This window comes from Nicotiana tabacum, chromosome 3, assembly GCF_000715075.1.
Source record: "Nicotiana tabacum cultivar K326 chromosome 3, ASM71507v2, whole genome shotgun sequence".
NCBI classification, from domain to species: Eukaryota; Viridiplantae; Streptophyta; class Magnoliopsida; order Solanales; family Solanaceae; genus Nicotiana; species Nicotiana tabacum.
Window position 1 is genome coordinate 163,607,253 of NC_134082.1, and position 15,269 is coordinate 163,622,521.

Here is a 15,269-nt window from a genome sequence, read left to right on the forward strand (position 1 = left end):
TGTTGGGAGAGGTTGATGGTGTGGTGGAGCTTGGGAATCATGAGGGCTTCTTCCTTGATGATAGAGGGGATTTGGGTGGCTTGTGGAAGGGCCAGAGTGAGGGTACTCCGGCACGTGTCCCAGTGTCTCAGGGCTCTTTTGCGTTTTGGCCAGGGCTAGCTGCATTGCATGCATCTCTAGTCCCATCCTTTCAATCTTTTCCATTGCCTCTTTTAGCAACTGGCTCATCGGCCTTTCTTCCTCATTACTATTCTCAGAAGTAGTCATGCTTGTTGCCACCGGTCCTTTGGATCTGGTTTGGTATGAATGTGTTGCCAGAATTCTTTAACAACTAACTGTCTTATGTCAGACAACAACAAACTTTGTTAGTGTTAGAGCTTAACAGATTTGATCATAACACATAGAGGATGCAAAGCACCTAAGCAGTTAACCGTTTCTACATGCTTTGCTTCAAACCACATGCGTCATCCCGATTTGTTCATTCGTTTGTTTTTAAAGTATTTTGCGAAACCCCGCGTTTTATTTTATTTACATTTTTCTTTATTTATTAAAAGCGGTCGAATCTTATGGGGATTGCCTACGTATCACGTCCCCGCGTGAATCAGACCAGGCGTAGTTCTGCCTTAAAGTAAAGAAACACAAAATTCTTGTGAAATCGTTAAATTCATTCTCAAAATTTTGCTATTACAAATTACTTCAAGCAAGGAATAGCAATAGTACAGACTCCACAGTTCTTAAGCCGTTTTGACTAAAAGAAAAGAAAACAACATATGGAAAAGCAACAAAACCAAATAAACAAGACTCAACCAAAGATTAATTTTCCAACTTAGGGGCCCGCGAGGCATCATTCGGCCTTTCCGCGGCCCTTGGTGTGAGGTCTCTCTGCAGACCTTTCAACTCATTCATGATTCGGTGGACGCAACCCATGATGGAAACAAGGAGGGTCTTCCGAGGCATTTGCTCGCATGCCAGGCATCTCATGTAGATGTAATGCCCAATCTCGTCGATCCTTCCTCGAATGTTGTCCCTTTCTGCGAACAAATGCCTTATCTGTCGGTTCTTCAACCCCAGTGTTTGCGCATTGTTGGCAAGCTGATCCTGGAATATCTCCATTTGTCTTTCCATTCTGGTCATTGCATCGTAACATCGCCTTCTGTCGGCTTGGGCATCTCGTGCTTGTTTGACGATCCGATCATGTAGAGTGGAGTTCGTCTCCCTCAATATTCCGATGCTCATCTCATAATCCCTTATGACCTGTTGCAAACGCTGCTTCCGGGCCATTGTGTGCCTTGCCCATCTGACCTTCATCCTTGCTATGCATGCTTCTGATTGTTCTAATTCTTCTTGGCTCCGGATGACCTGACTTCTCAAACTTGCTATCAATCTTTCGTCAGAGCGACGCTTCTGTCGGTCAACGTCACTCTTACTGTCTTGGTGAAGGCGGGCCTTCAAGATTTGGTTTTCTTGGGCTAGCTTGTTTCTTTCAGCCTGCTCCGAAGCGGCTTGCACATTGTTCTCGAATGTAAGTCTTTCGACTTGTTGCTTTAGCTTCCCGATTTCAACCCGGTAACCTTCCTCCCTTTTTAACCATCCCCATTGCTCTTGCGAATCATCTGTGAAGTGTTGGACGTGTGCCCTTTTAGCAGGTCTTTGCCGAATCTGAAACCTTCCTTCGAACCAAGCATCGTACTTTGGGTCTACCTCACCTTTGGCTAGTTCTCGCACCATGGTCTTGGGCTCCAAGAATCTACATTCATGCCACAGTTTTCTAATCTTCCCCTCGGGGAATATGACTCCCGGGCTTAATTCTAAGGCATGCTTGCTCATGTCTTCGTCAGTAGGGACTACTTGAAACCTGCCCAATTGTCGTAATACCCGATGAGGGGCATATGGCTGGATGCTGCGAAGGCCTATTAAGAGAACATGACATTCTTCAGCCGACATGTAGATCACCTCAGTATCAGCCAACCAACCGAATGCCCATTCAATTTGGTCAGCTGTTGTTGACCTTAACCGTGTAAACCATGCTTCGACGCCTTCAGGAAATCTGGCGCCTGTCATGCGCTTCTTGAATCCGCTGATACAATTCCTCTCGGTCAACCCGTGGTTCATGTATCCTACTCGGTGATGGAGATGTTCCTGCATCCATAGCTGAAGTAACAGGTTGCAACCTTGGAAGAACTTGCCTCCTTCTCGGCATATAGTCAGAGCCCGGTAGATTTCGGACAAAATCAAAGGAACCACAGTACTATTGGTTCTTTTGATTGCCACGTCGGCCATCCCTACCAGACCTATCTCTATCTTTTTATCCTTCCTTGGACAGACCATGACTCCCAAGAATGCTGTGATAAAAGCCAAAGTACGTCTTGCTTCCCATTTGTTTCTGTTCCCTCCGTGAGTTAACCCAAGGTTCGGTTCCTCAAAACCCTGCGGGGTTCCGTACCGCTGATACAAGAAATGGAGATCACAATATCCTCTCGATAAATCGTCATGTTGTACCTTCCGACTAATGCTTAGTAGATCCAGAAACGCATGCGGAGACACTGGCCTTGGCGAAAGCAAATATTGCCCTCTTAACCTCTCATTCAATCCCGCATATCCGGCGACTTCCTCAAGTGTTGGTGAAAGTTCAAAGTCAACAAAACGGAATACATTGCGGGTTGGGTCCCAAAATGGTATTAGAGCTTCAAGAATATCTGTCCTTGGCCTAACGCCCAACAAATTTACAAAACCTCCCAATATTCTTCCTACTACCTCTTTGCTATTGGCTTCCAAATCATTCCACCACATGTGGAGTTGTAGGGGGACCTCGCTGAGGGCCGAGAATGGTTCGTTTTTCTCTGTGCTCATCCTGCACATTTATTAAGGTGACCTTTTAGGCCAAAACAGAAACCTTTATTTTGACTCTAAACAAAAATCTTGGAAAACAAAACAAACAGTATATGTATTTATATACATGTGTGTACATATATGCTTTATGGTATATCATTATTGGTAAAATGGAAAGGGGAGTTGGACCCGATGAGGGTTGCCTACGTATCTCACATCCGGTGAGAATCAAACCCGCGTAGTTTGGGTCAATAAGAGATAAACAATAATAAACATTTTTCAATTTTCATGTAAAAAAAAATACCGGGTTTCAAAGGTTTGAAGATGACCTATAACTGAAAAAATCAAACAACACTCATATTCTAATTAAAAGATTTACAAACTCCAACACAGATGATCAGCTCCCTTTCTCCGTTTGACAAATGCAACCAAACGGTTATTTTTGCAAATGTGGCCCCTTCCAAATTTCACATGAATTTTGAGGCCGGAGAAGATTATTTTGACACTTTTACAAACTTGTCCATTCTTTTACGAAAATAACCGTTCGACAACTGAAAGATACTCTAAGGCTATTTCGGCAAGAACGGTTTAAGACGCGGCCGAAGCTGGCTCGGCTTATTTTATTCTTTCATTTTTTTTATTTTTTTTTTGACTAAACATCCAAACGGCATTCACCTGACCGTTTACTCTTTGTTTTTTTTTCGAACTACGATAAAAACCTTGTGTTGCAAACACGACCTTTCGACGTCTCGGGGACGAAGCTTTTTAAGGCTGTGTGGGTCAACTGGACCAAACTCGCAGACACGACCCAAAAGGTGACTGTTTGCACAAAATCAGCCTTCCGGCGTCCCTTTCGGGAACATTCGGCTATTTATGACAAAACAGCATCACCCGACTTCTTTATGACTCTATTAAAATATATTTTTTATTTATTTGTTTTTTTTTTTGGCTATTTTAGCAAAAGGTGGGGTTGGACCCGATGAGGGTTGCCTACGTATCTCACATCCGGTGAGAATCAAACCCGCGTAGTTCGGTCAAATAAGAATAAGTAGGCAAATAATAATAAGAAGATGAACTAACCTTTTTTTGAATTTTCGTTTAAAAGAACTACTTTAAAAGAAGCAAAAAAATATTATTTTTTGATTGATTTTCTTTTTTTAAAAGAAACACTTCTAAGATATATTTTTTGAATTTTCATTTGCTTTTTTTTTTATTATTCTAAAGAAGAAGAAGAAAATATTTTTCGGAATTTTGCTTTTAATAAAAGAAATGCTTCTCAAAATGTTTTTTTTGAATTTTGAATTTTCTTTTCAATTTTGAAAAAAGAATCAAACTATTTTTGGATTTGTTTTTTTTTATATATATTATATTATTTTTTGAAAACAATTAGAAAGACTTCCTAAAGAAGTCAATAATGGAGAAAATATTTTTTGGATTATTTTAATTTTGTCATTTTCATAAACAAATAAATAACACATATTTTAAAAACAAGACTCTTTTTTTCATTTTTATGGCAAGACAAACTTTTATGGCAAAACAATGATTATTTTTTCTACTTTTCCTTTGCTTTAATAAAACAAACTAATAAGACATATTTTTTATTTTTATTTCTCAAAATTTCGGCAGAGTTTCGACACTACTTGGACATTTGCGTTTTTTTTTTTTTCTCTTTCTAAAAATAAGTAGTTATATCTCTACACTGTCATTTCCTCATCTTTTCACGATTTTCTAATTTGTGGAAAATGATGACAACATACAAAATCTTTTGAATTTTCATGCCTTGTTTTTATATGTATTTTTATTTTTATTTTTTATATTTATTGTTGTTTTCAAAATGTGGCATGAGAAACATAAGGATTTCCAAGACATCTTGGATTTCACAAATGTTCCCCATGCGCTTTTTCCAACATATGAAGCGTGGGGGACATATGGGAATTCCAAGGCTTCTTGGATTCCACAAATGTTCCCCATGTGTTTTCCCAAAAGCAAGCGTGGGGGACATAGGGAATTCCAAGGCTTCTTGGATTCCGCAAATGTTCCTCATGCTTTGATTAAAATAACATCATGCTGGAAATGACCAAATGACCCATTTGCCCTTGACTGAATACAACATGTAGCACATAGGATGTCATAAGATGGTCTATTATTTTCAGGTTGCTTGTCCTAGACGGACCCAACCCCTGTGTTGAGTCCCCTAAGTCAAATGCACATGATGCAAATAAACGTTCCTACTAGGGATCCGGCATGTGGCTTTGTTATACTAGGTTCAGAACCTGGGTGTTTGTTCTAGACCTGGCTTACCCGAGCGGACAGCTCGAGCCGAGGGGGGCAGCGTACCGGGAATACAGAAGCTTCACCGGCTTAGCAACTTATCCGAACCTCGTTCTAAATTGGGATTTGACACTATACAGAAAAGAAGTCATACGAAGTACGCCCTTCTTCATGATTTAGAAGACTCAGAGAGAAGATGGGTTTCGGCACAATTTATATACAGTTCACATAATATCAAAGCGGTAAAAGCAACATTTAGCACATTAGGCTTAAAACATGTAAAAAATCAGATAAAGCCAAATATAACAATTTATCTAAGCTCGAATTTCTAACCCTGAACCAGTGGTTCTGGGTGCTTGTCCCCAGCAGAGTCGCCAGAGCTGTCACACCTCCTTTTTCCGCGCCCGGGGGGCGCAGAGGGAGTTTTTTCCAATTAAAGGACAATCGAAACGGGATCTGCTTATTTATTTCAGAGTCGCCACTTGGGAGATTTAGGGTGTCCCAAGTCACCAATTTTTATCCCGAATCGAGGAAAATAATGACTCTATATTACAGTCTGCGTACCAGAAATCTAGATAAGGAATTCTGTTAACCCGGGAGAAGGTGTTAGGCATTCCCGAGTTCCGTGGTTCTAGCACGGTCGCTCAACTGTTATATTTGGCTTATTTATCTGATTTTTAATACAATATGAACTTATGTGCAAATTTTAACTTTTAACCGCTTTATTATTATTGTTTTTACAAGAATGTGAACATCGCTTAAAACACGTCTTTGGACTGCGTCACATGAAATGCACCCACAATCCGGAACGCATTTTATTTGATGTTTTGAGATTTGGATTTGGGTCGCATGAAATGCGCACCCGAGTTTAAGAAAGTAAATTATTAAACGCGCGCCTAAAGAGACTATCGCGTTGTTATTTTTTTTTTTTTTTTTGCGGAGGCCGCGAAATTCGCTAAACGACCCTCCTAAATTCTAAGTAATTTTAAACAAGTATTTACTGAGGGCCCCGCAATTTGTATTTTTATTCGGCGAGGCTCATCTCATTATTATTTTTTAAAGAATTTGCAACGTCATGGAAATGTATCTCGGGCCACGCCACAATCAATGCGCCCGTGACTAGAGACATATTTCGACTCCGTTGAGATTTGGATTTGGGTCACATAAATGTGCACCCGAGTTTAGGGAGATAACATTATTAAAGGCGCGCCTAAAGCAACTAGCGCATTATTATTTTGGGGTAGGGCCGTGAAATTTGCTAAACGACCCATCCCGAAATCTAAGTATTTAATACATATACTTTGTGAGGGCCCCGCAATTTGTCCGTTTTATTTGGCGAGGCTCGTCTCATTTTTTTTCATGATTATTTTTATTTATTTATTTATTTATATTTTTTATTTTTTATTTTCTTTTTTAAAAAAAGGACAAGGCTAAAATGACTACATTTCTTTGCTACTTCGCGAGGCCATGGGTTGTAGGTTAAACTTATTTGATGAAACGAATATCTTTCCGCGGGATTAGATTACTACTATGATTTTAACATTACTACTACACGTACAAACAACTATTAAGACAAACACTTAGATAACAACAATTTAAACATGAAGAAACAAAATGTCAAATGGCTACTAAAAATAACGAAACAACGGAAGAGACATTCACGGCCACATTTCAATACCATACGGATTTAATTATCAAATATAGCAATTCGCAATCATCATGTATATATGTCTCGCGTAATTTCGCGTACTATCCGCATGAACTAAGATTGTATTTCAACAAAACACCTATACATATTACTAAACAGCGAACATGAAGGACACAGGCAGAGATAACCTACTTGAGATTAACGTCCGATACGTTGGACCTGCGACGAAACCCCGGACAACAACCTCGACGTACCGGACCTCGACGAACCAAAGACGACCTCGATGGAAAGCTTGGACCCCACAACTGTCGACGCCCCAAGATTGTTAGTTGCTGCTGTATCTCCGACGCAGCAACGGCTGCCTCCCTGACGACGAAGCAGCAGTAGGGGGGCGACGGGCTGAATGACGAAGAAAATGATGACGATGGTCGCCGGAGTTTGCTGGTTCGGCAGGTGGTCGTGGGAGAGGGAGCTGGACGGTTTGGAGGTGACGGTGTTTGGAAGGCAGCGATGGTGGTGGTGAGGGTGTCGACTGGTTTTTGTTTGGAGGGGTCACGGGGCAGCCGGTGGGTTTTGAAGCTGGGGGGCAGTAGGGTTTTGGTCGACGAAGGTGGTTATGGCGTCGGGTGGTTATGGGTGGAGGTGACGGGGTGGTGTTTGGTCGTTGGTTATGGTGGTTATGGCGTCGTTTGGGTGGTTTAACGGAGGGGTCGAGCGTGGGGGGGTGGGCTTGCTGTAAGGGTTTTTCTCTTCTTCTTCTTGTTGAAGAAGAAGGTTGAACAGTGCTCAAAAATATTTTCCCGTTTTTTCTTTTTTCTGACCAGAAAAAGTCCAAAGTCCCCCTCTTTCAAAGTTTTGTCCGTGTATTTGTATAGTCTTTGCCCAGAAAAATGAGCCCCACGCGTGGTGGGGTTCGAGGCTTATGTTCCCCACGCGCGGTGGGGTTCCCCATGTGTCCTGGACACGGTTTATTATGGGCTAGGTCCGAAATTAGGCCTAAAACCGGGTAGTTTGAACCCGAATATTATTCTTTTGCCCGGACCCGAGAAATAGGAAAACTTTGCTTAACTAGTCCTATGTAAGCAAAATAACTACCGAAAATAAGACTAGTATTCAAACAAAACTATATATTTTTTAAATATTTTTTCAAGATTTAAAATAGCTACAAAAATATTAATAAAACTATTTTTGTAATTTTCGTTTTTTAAATATTAAGATAAAATATGAAGTAATGTTTTTTTTTGTATTTTTCAAAGTTAAAATGACTATAGAAGATTAATAAAACTATTTTTTTTTTTTTTTGTAATTTTCGAATTTATATAAAGTACCAAAATAAAGTACTATTTTTGTATTTTTTTAAAAAATTATAATGACTGCAAACATTAATAGAACTATATTTTTTTTGTAATTTTCGAATTTATATAAAGTACCAAAATAAAGTACAATTTTTGTATTTTTCAAAATTATAATGACTGCAAACATTAATAGAACTATATTTTTTGTAATTTTCGAATTTATATAAAGTACCAAAATAAAGTACAATTTTTTGTATTTTTTCCACGTTTATGAGAAATGCATAAACTAAAATTTATATATGTATTTTTTGTGATTTTTCTTTTGCGAGAAAAATAAAGTAAAAATAGTCAAAATAGCTATATTAGTCCTAAATTAAGTATTTAAGCTTAAGAGCGTAAAAATTCCCGGGGAAGGTCAAAATTCACGTGCTTACAGCTGCCCCTCTTTGACTGGAAACACGAAGAGTTTTCCGACAAAGAACGACTAAACGTACCCAACAACATTTCAAGGGTACGTTCTTCTGCAATGACATGAGTACTAATTGTTAAGACTTGTAAATCCTAGTCTAGAACGCACATATGAATCACAAACCTTAAGCAATATCTTTCAGTATAGTCACTGCTTCTTGGATCATTAAACTTGAAGCCTTACGAATATTGCTTAATCTATCTTTAATCACCTTTGCAGGACCCACGGTTTGTTCAGGATCCATCACTGATCCATTTGAGTTTAACTTTGCAAAATTGGAGGTGGTGCCAACAGTTTCGCCACATGAGCGTCATTACTAGCACATGAGCAGGCCGAACCACATCTAATACGTGTCTCTAGCTAACTTCTTGCTTGTACATGTTGCCGACAAAGCATTCATGTGATAGACAAGAAGCAGATTCATGATATTAAGTTTAATTGTTCTGATTTCTAGTATAGGACAACGACTGAGTTCGAGATACATTATTTATGTATATTAAGTTGTGAATTTTTCAATATAAATACAAAATTTGGGCCGAAGTTATTAATTCTATCTTTAAAAAATCTCTGAATATTAAGTTTATCGGAACATCTTCGTGAGACCTTGTAGACAACTACAAGGTTATGTAAAAATACAGAATATAACTGCCATTGATACTACAATCGAATAGAAAAATTATCAGATTCTTTGACTATTAACACGTGATAGGACGACATGCCAGTATTATTATTGGTAAGTAGCGCACGACAGACTGACGACCAATAAACCCATCAATTCGAAGCAAAGTAGTGTTCCTATGTTGAATCTTGAAATATCACCATTGAAATTTTGATGAACGTTATCAGGCATGCAAGTTGCTCTGGTGACTCACAAACTTACAAGTCACTTCAGCTAATCGAAAGCAAGCAATCCATTCGTGTCAAAACCATAGAATCACAGGTGTTAGAGTATTGTTTCTTCCCAAAAATCTGAATTCAATGTACAAGAGAAATAAGTCCATTAAAGCAACAGAGATCACCAGCAATATTAATATCTCTGTATTTACTTGAATTCAGGTTGGATATATATATATATATATATATATGAGATCATGACATTATATTCTTTCTTGTTGTGTATTTGTAATTTATTTATCTTTTTCACATGCAACCAAAAGGCTAAAGGGCCCTAACCGAAGCCCATCACATGCCACAACTGGTTCCATTGGGCAACTCTTTTATTTGCCTCATGGCCTTTGCATGGCCCGCCTTCGCACCTTTCCCAATGTCATGCACACAATTCCTACACATGCTCTCTCCTCTGATATCTCATCTGAAACGAACTACAAAAAGAGAGAACACAAAAAATATCTAGAAAAATAGGAAAATGATTCACCTTTCTGATGCAAATTCAGTTGTGTTGGAAAATAGGAGACTCAAGTTATGTGAAGATACTACGCTATTTTTAGGGAGTCATTTAATTTCTCTAATTTTGTTTAAATATATTTTTTAAGTCATTAACCATATTAACTTGTGGAGTAATACTACTTTTAAAGTAAATTTCAAATATATCAATTTTGTTTTAAAACATTTGGAGAATTTATGCTCACGACGAAAATTAAATGAGTCAACCCTACCTACACCTAACTCGTCCACATCAATTGGGACCGCAGAAGTAGTTTGTTTATATTCTTTTGAGATAATGGATGGGTTAAATTAGACATGTGAATATACTCTTGCTGCTGATAAAGGATTTATAAAAAAAAAAACTCTTGCTGCTCAATGGAACCCTATCTTGGCACATGGATAGACTTTTTTTTCGGATGTGCCGTCCATCTCTTTGTCAAAACGTCCTCCATTAGTCCTTTTTTTCTACGAGAGATAAATACAACGTCAAGCTCCAACAAGAAGATGTAAGATTTGGCAATAGAATACTCAAATATCCCAAAGTCACTTCTATGTATCAAGGTCAACGTATGCATGTAAAATCATAAGAATAAGTGAATTAGATTACAGACACAGTAGCATCAACCATATTATCTAATTATAGTTCATGACTTAAATCTACTTAAATGATCACTTAATCATAACAAATTGATATATCTTAATGTGAACGCTGGGTGCATATAAGTTTTTAACCTTATATACTACATTCTTCCAAAAATGAAAGTAATCCTTACTATGATAGATGCACCAATCACTGAGATGTTTAACAAGAAAAAAATAAAACTCATTAGTTGTCAAATTTCATTTATTGTGTACAATAATATTTCAGAGGTTTTTCTGCAATGACACAAGTACTAATTATTAAGACTTGTAATTCTCATTTTAGAACACTCCTTTAAATCACAAATTCAAGGCCGGCTCTCACACTATAGTGGGAAAGGCTTGTGCCTTAGACTCCTAATTTTAGGGGGCCCTATTTTTTAGAAATAATATATATTTTATAGTTTAATATGTATTTAAAAAAAATATTTCGAATTTTTATACTTTTCATATAAAAGGAAAGAAAACTTTTTAGATATGTAAATAAAGTAAAGATTTGACTTACTTAAAAACGGATAGATGAATAATTTTTAGTTTGAGTTGATTTGACTATTCCACTTTTTACTCCTCTCCCAACGCTTCAATCTCTTATTCTACATATTCCCGAAACAGGGGCGGCCAAAGGGTCAAGCAACTAAAGCAACAACTTTAAGCCCCCAAATTTTGAGGACCCCAAATTTTTCTTTTTGTTTTCTACCCATGTTTGGTATTTGTACTGAGACCTCGACTAATCTGGATTCGTACCGTCCTAGTAAAAGAGAGAACACATTTAACAGAATTTTTTTCATCCGCTAGGCTCGAAAACTCGATACATCTAATTAAGGTAAGTTGGAACATATCCATCTCGCCACAATCTTTAGAGGTAGGGTCTAATTATATCCGGTATTTAATAATAAAAATTGAATACATTTTATAAAAAGTAAACATAACTTTTAATTTAGTATTAATGTAATCATTTGAGCCAAAAATAGGAGAAAGAGAATTACTTTCCTAAACTTTTACCGCGAATATAAAATCTTTCATTATTTAAATTTTGCTATTAACATCACTAGTGAGATACCTATATTATTATTATTATTATTCTCCTTTTTATATTTCTCACTAAAAAAACGTGTAATAAACTTTTATAGTTTGTCTTTTGGTATCTTCAATAGTCCAAATATTTTTTATCTTTCTCATTAGAAAACATGTACTACATTCTCTTATTCTCTTTCTTGGTTTTTGCCAAAAAAACTTAAATTTTTGATAGGTTATATTGTTCTGTAAAAAGGATTTATTATTTTCTATAAAAAAACAAGAGTTGAAGAGTACTATTGAATAAAATTATATTGCGCATTTCTTTTTTTTTCCTCAGGGTTCAAGTGTTTTAACAAGTATACTAGAACATTAAAAAATTATTTCGATATCAAGTTATCAACTTCTTGAATCTGGTTCTATTACCTAAGATCAACAATATCTTAGGAGAGATTAAATTATTTATAGAAAAATTATTAACAACTTTCATCTCAAAAAGCTAGAAAAATAGATTTAAAATAAAAATATAATGAATTGTTTTTTCCCCCTAAAATGTCCCAGATTCAAAATTGACTTTCGGCCATCAATCTTCTTGAGCCGCCCCTGCACAAATCATAAGTAATATATTTATTTGCAGAATTTATGCTCAAATTGACGGTGAAAATTAAATGGGTTAACCCCTACCAAGGGGCGGATTTAGGGGGCGAAAGGGTGTTCACCCGAACGCCCTTCGCCGAAAAATTACACTGTATATATAAAGAAAAATCTGTTTTCTACCTCTATATATTAACTTTTGAATTCTCTTGATAAAATTCAAAAGTGTAGCTTAATGATTAAGGGGGTTCAAAACCTTTGTAAGTCATAGGTTCAATTCCTAAAGTTACAATTTTGTTTAACTTTTTTTTTTTGAACCCTTAGCGGAAGTAGTTTGTTTAGATTCTTTTGAGATAATGGACGGGTTAATTTAGACATGTGAATGCGGAAAAGGTCCAATAATATTCTTAAACTATTGGATATAGCTCAATTTTGTCCTCCGTTAGCAAATTGGACCATTAATATCCCTCACGTTAGATAACTGGACCAATAATGCCTTCATTTTAACGGCAGTCCACATAAGCCTTTTCAAAGGCATTAATTAGCTGACATGGCATCCACGTGGCATCCATATAGGCGGATCTCTCTTAAGCCTGCTCCAATAAGCCATTAACCCATAAAATAAATACCCAATTATCAATCAAACATTATTCGACCTTTTCTAATTGTTAAATGGGTTGATGAGGGTTTTCGAAACACAAAGAGTGATAAAATGTCGGAAGAGGTAGCGGAAGTCTTTAGAGGATCTCATTAGCAGAAGTTTGATTTTGGCTAGTAGACGACGAGCCAGTGGTAAATTAAAAACTTGCAGAATTCATGACCTCCTTCGACAATTATGTTTGAACGAAGGAAAAGCTGAGAAGTTTTTTCATATCATAACTAAATGTTTTGATGTGTCCTCTGAAGGTATGGAGATTGAACGCATAATGTGTTTGAATCCAGATGCTTTAAATAACCAGAATCTTGACTTGGAGAAAGGTAATTTGAATTCGGTTCGGGCAATCTTATGCCTGGGTGAATCCCATACATTTTACCTCGACTATCTGTGCTGCAAAATAGTAGATTCTCGTTTTCACCTGCTAAGGATATTGGATGTAGAATGTATTCGCTTTTCAAATTTTCCCTGTGACATAACACAACTAATATACACTTGAGATACGTTGCTTGTAAAGAAAATATTTTGGGTCTTCGGAACTTGGAAACACTTGATTCAACACGCTGTAAATTCCAACTGGATAGAAGTTCTTACAGCAGCCCCTAAAACAAAGAAATTGGGAGTTGTGATCCATCCAGATCATAATGAATGATCTAAGCTTATTGAAAATCTGATTTGCTTAGTTGATCTTCAGAAGCTAAGATTGCCATCTGGGGTTCGAAAAAGAAAATGGCAAAAATATTGCGCTGAAATTAGAAACTCATTTAACAATTGGAAAAGGTCCAATAATGTTTGATTGATAACTTGGTATTTGTTTTATGGGTTAATGGGTTATTGGAGCAGGCTTAAGAGAGATCCGCCTATGTGGATACCACGTGGATGCCATGTCAGCTAATTAATGCCTTTGAAAAGGCTTACATGGACTGCCGTTAAAATGAAGGCATTATTGGTCCAGTTTACTAACGTGATGGATATTAATGGTCCAGTTTGCTAATGGAGGATAAAATTGAGCTATATCCAATAGTTTACGGATATTATTGGACCTTTTTTGCAAGTAAATGTACTCTTGCTGCTGATAAAGGAAAAAAGACACTCTTGCTGCTCAATGGAACCCTATCTTGGCACATGGATATGACTTTCTTTTTTGGATGTGCCGTGCATCCTTTGTCAAAACATCCTCCATTTGTCCTTTTTGTTTTCTACGAGAGATCATTTGATCATTAGTGAGCTAAGTTACACTGACATTATAATAAGTAGATTAAATAATAACGTGATATATTTTGTTTGTTAGACATTTAATTCATTTAACTAAATGAATAGACTTTTATGGTCCAATCATTTCCCGAATTTCACGCATAACAAAAGCTTAATGCATTGGGCAACCCTTTAATTAAAAAACGGGCATAGTATAAAATATGTGTTTGATTTTACACTTGATAAATTAAAATAAATTTTTATTTTCAAATTTTGCCTTGACTTTCTTAAAGGATTTTGAAAGATTAGCTTGGAGAAAGGCAAATGTGTGTTTTTTATTTTGTTTTATCATGGAATTAGTAATCACGAAATTATTATCCCACACTGAATATAATATAAAAATAATATCATAGTTATACTATAAATAATTCCAAAATAACTTATATTGGAAACTTCAATCGACGTGAAATAAAATAATTCCACCTTTTATTTTGAGATCATTATACTTTACTCGTATAATCAAACAACCCCCTAATGGAATTAATCATGGAATTATTTCTACAGGAGCTCGGTGCTTCACGAATTTATTTCTACAGTAGAGAATAGGTTGCCGTTACTGAATCTACCCCCAGAACCCAAGACCCAACTCCAAAGGTCAATTTTTTTTAATGTTTTTTACACTTTTAAACTTAAGATATAAAATTTATTTTACACATAAATATATTTGGTTTAATTTGGTTTGGTAAGTTTCGTGTCCTAATTTTATTAACATGAAAAACCTATTCTTATTATTTAGTACAATTATAAATTTTTGTTGAAACCTTCAATACTTTTAAAAGAAACCTAATAATCAGTTCGACAAGGTTCGATTTGATAGTTTTGATCGTTTTTAAAGGACCAATGACACCCATTATGGTATATGTACTTTAGTGTAGACCACAAATTCGTTTTTCCTTCGATTCCAATGTATGCGATGCTCTTTCCTTTCTTGTCAGTTAAAAAATAAATGGCACCTTATTATATTTGAAAATAATTTAACTTTAAAATTTTTATTCTACTCTTAATAATATATGCTATTATTATTAGAAAAAATACCATAATAAATTTTAAACAATAAATTTCAAAACAAATTATTTTGAGTAAAAATTTCCTATATAGCTAAAAGAGAAGTTTTCATAAAGCACTATCTTTTAGTGGTAGTTAGCTATCTATAGATACAATTTGTTGTATTACGGATTGTAGATACGTTTTCTGTTGTTATAAGATGTATTTGAT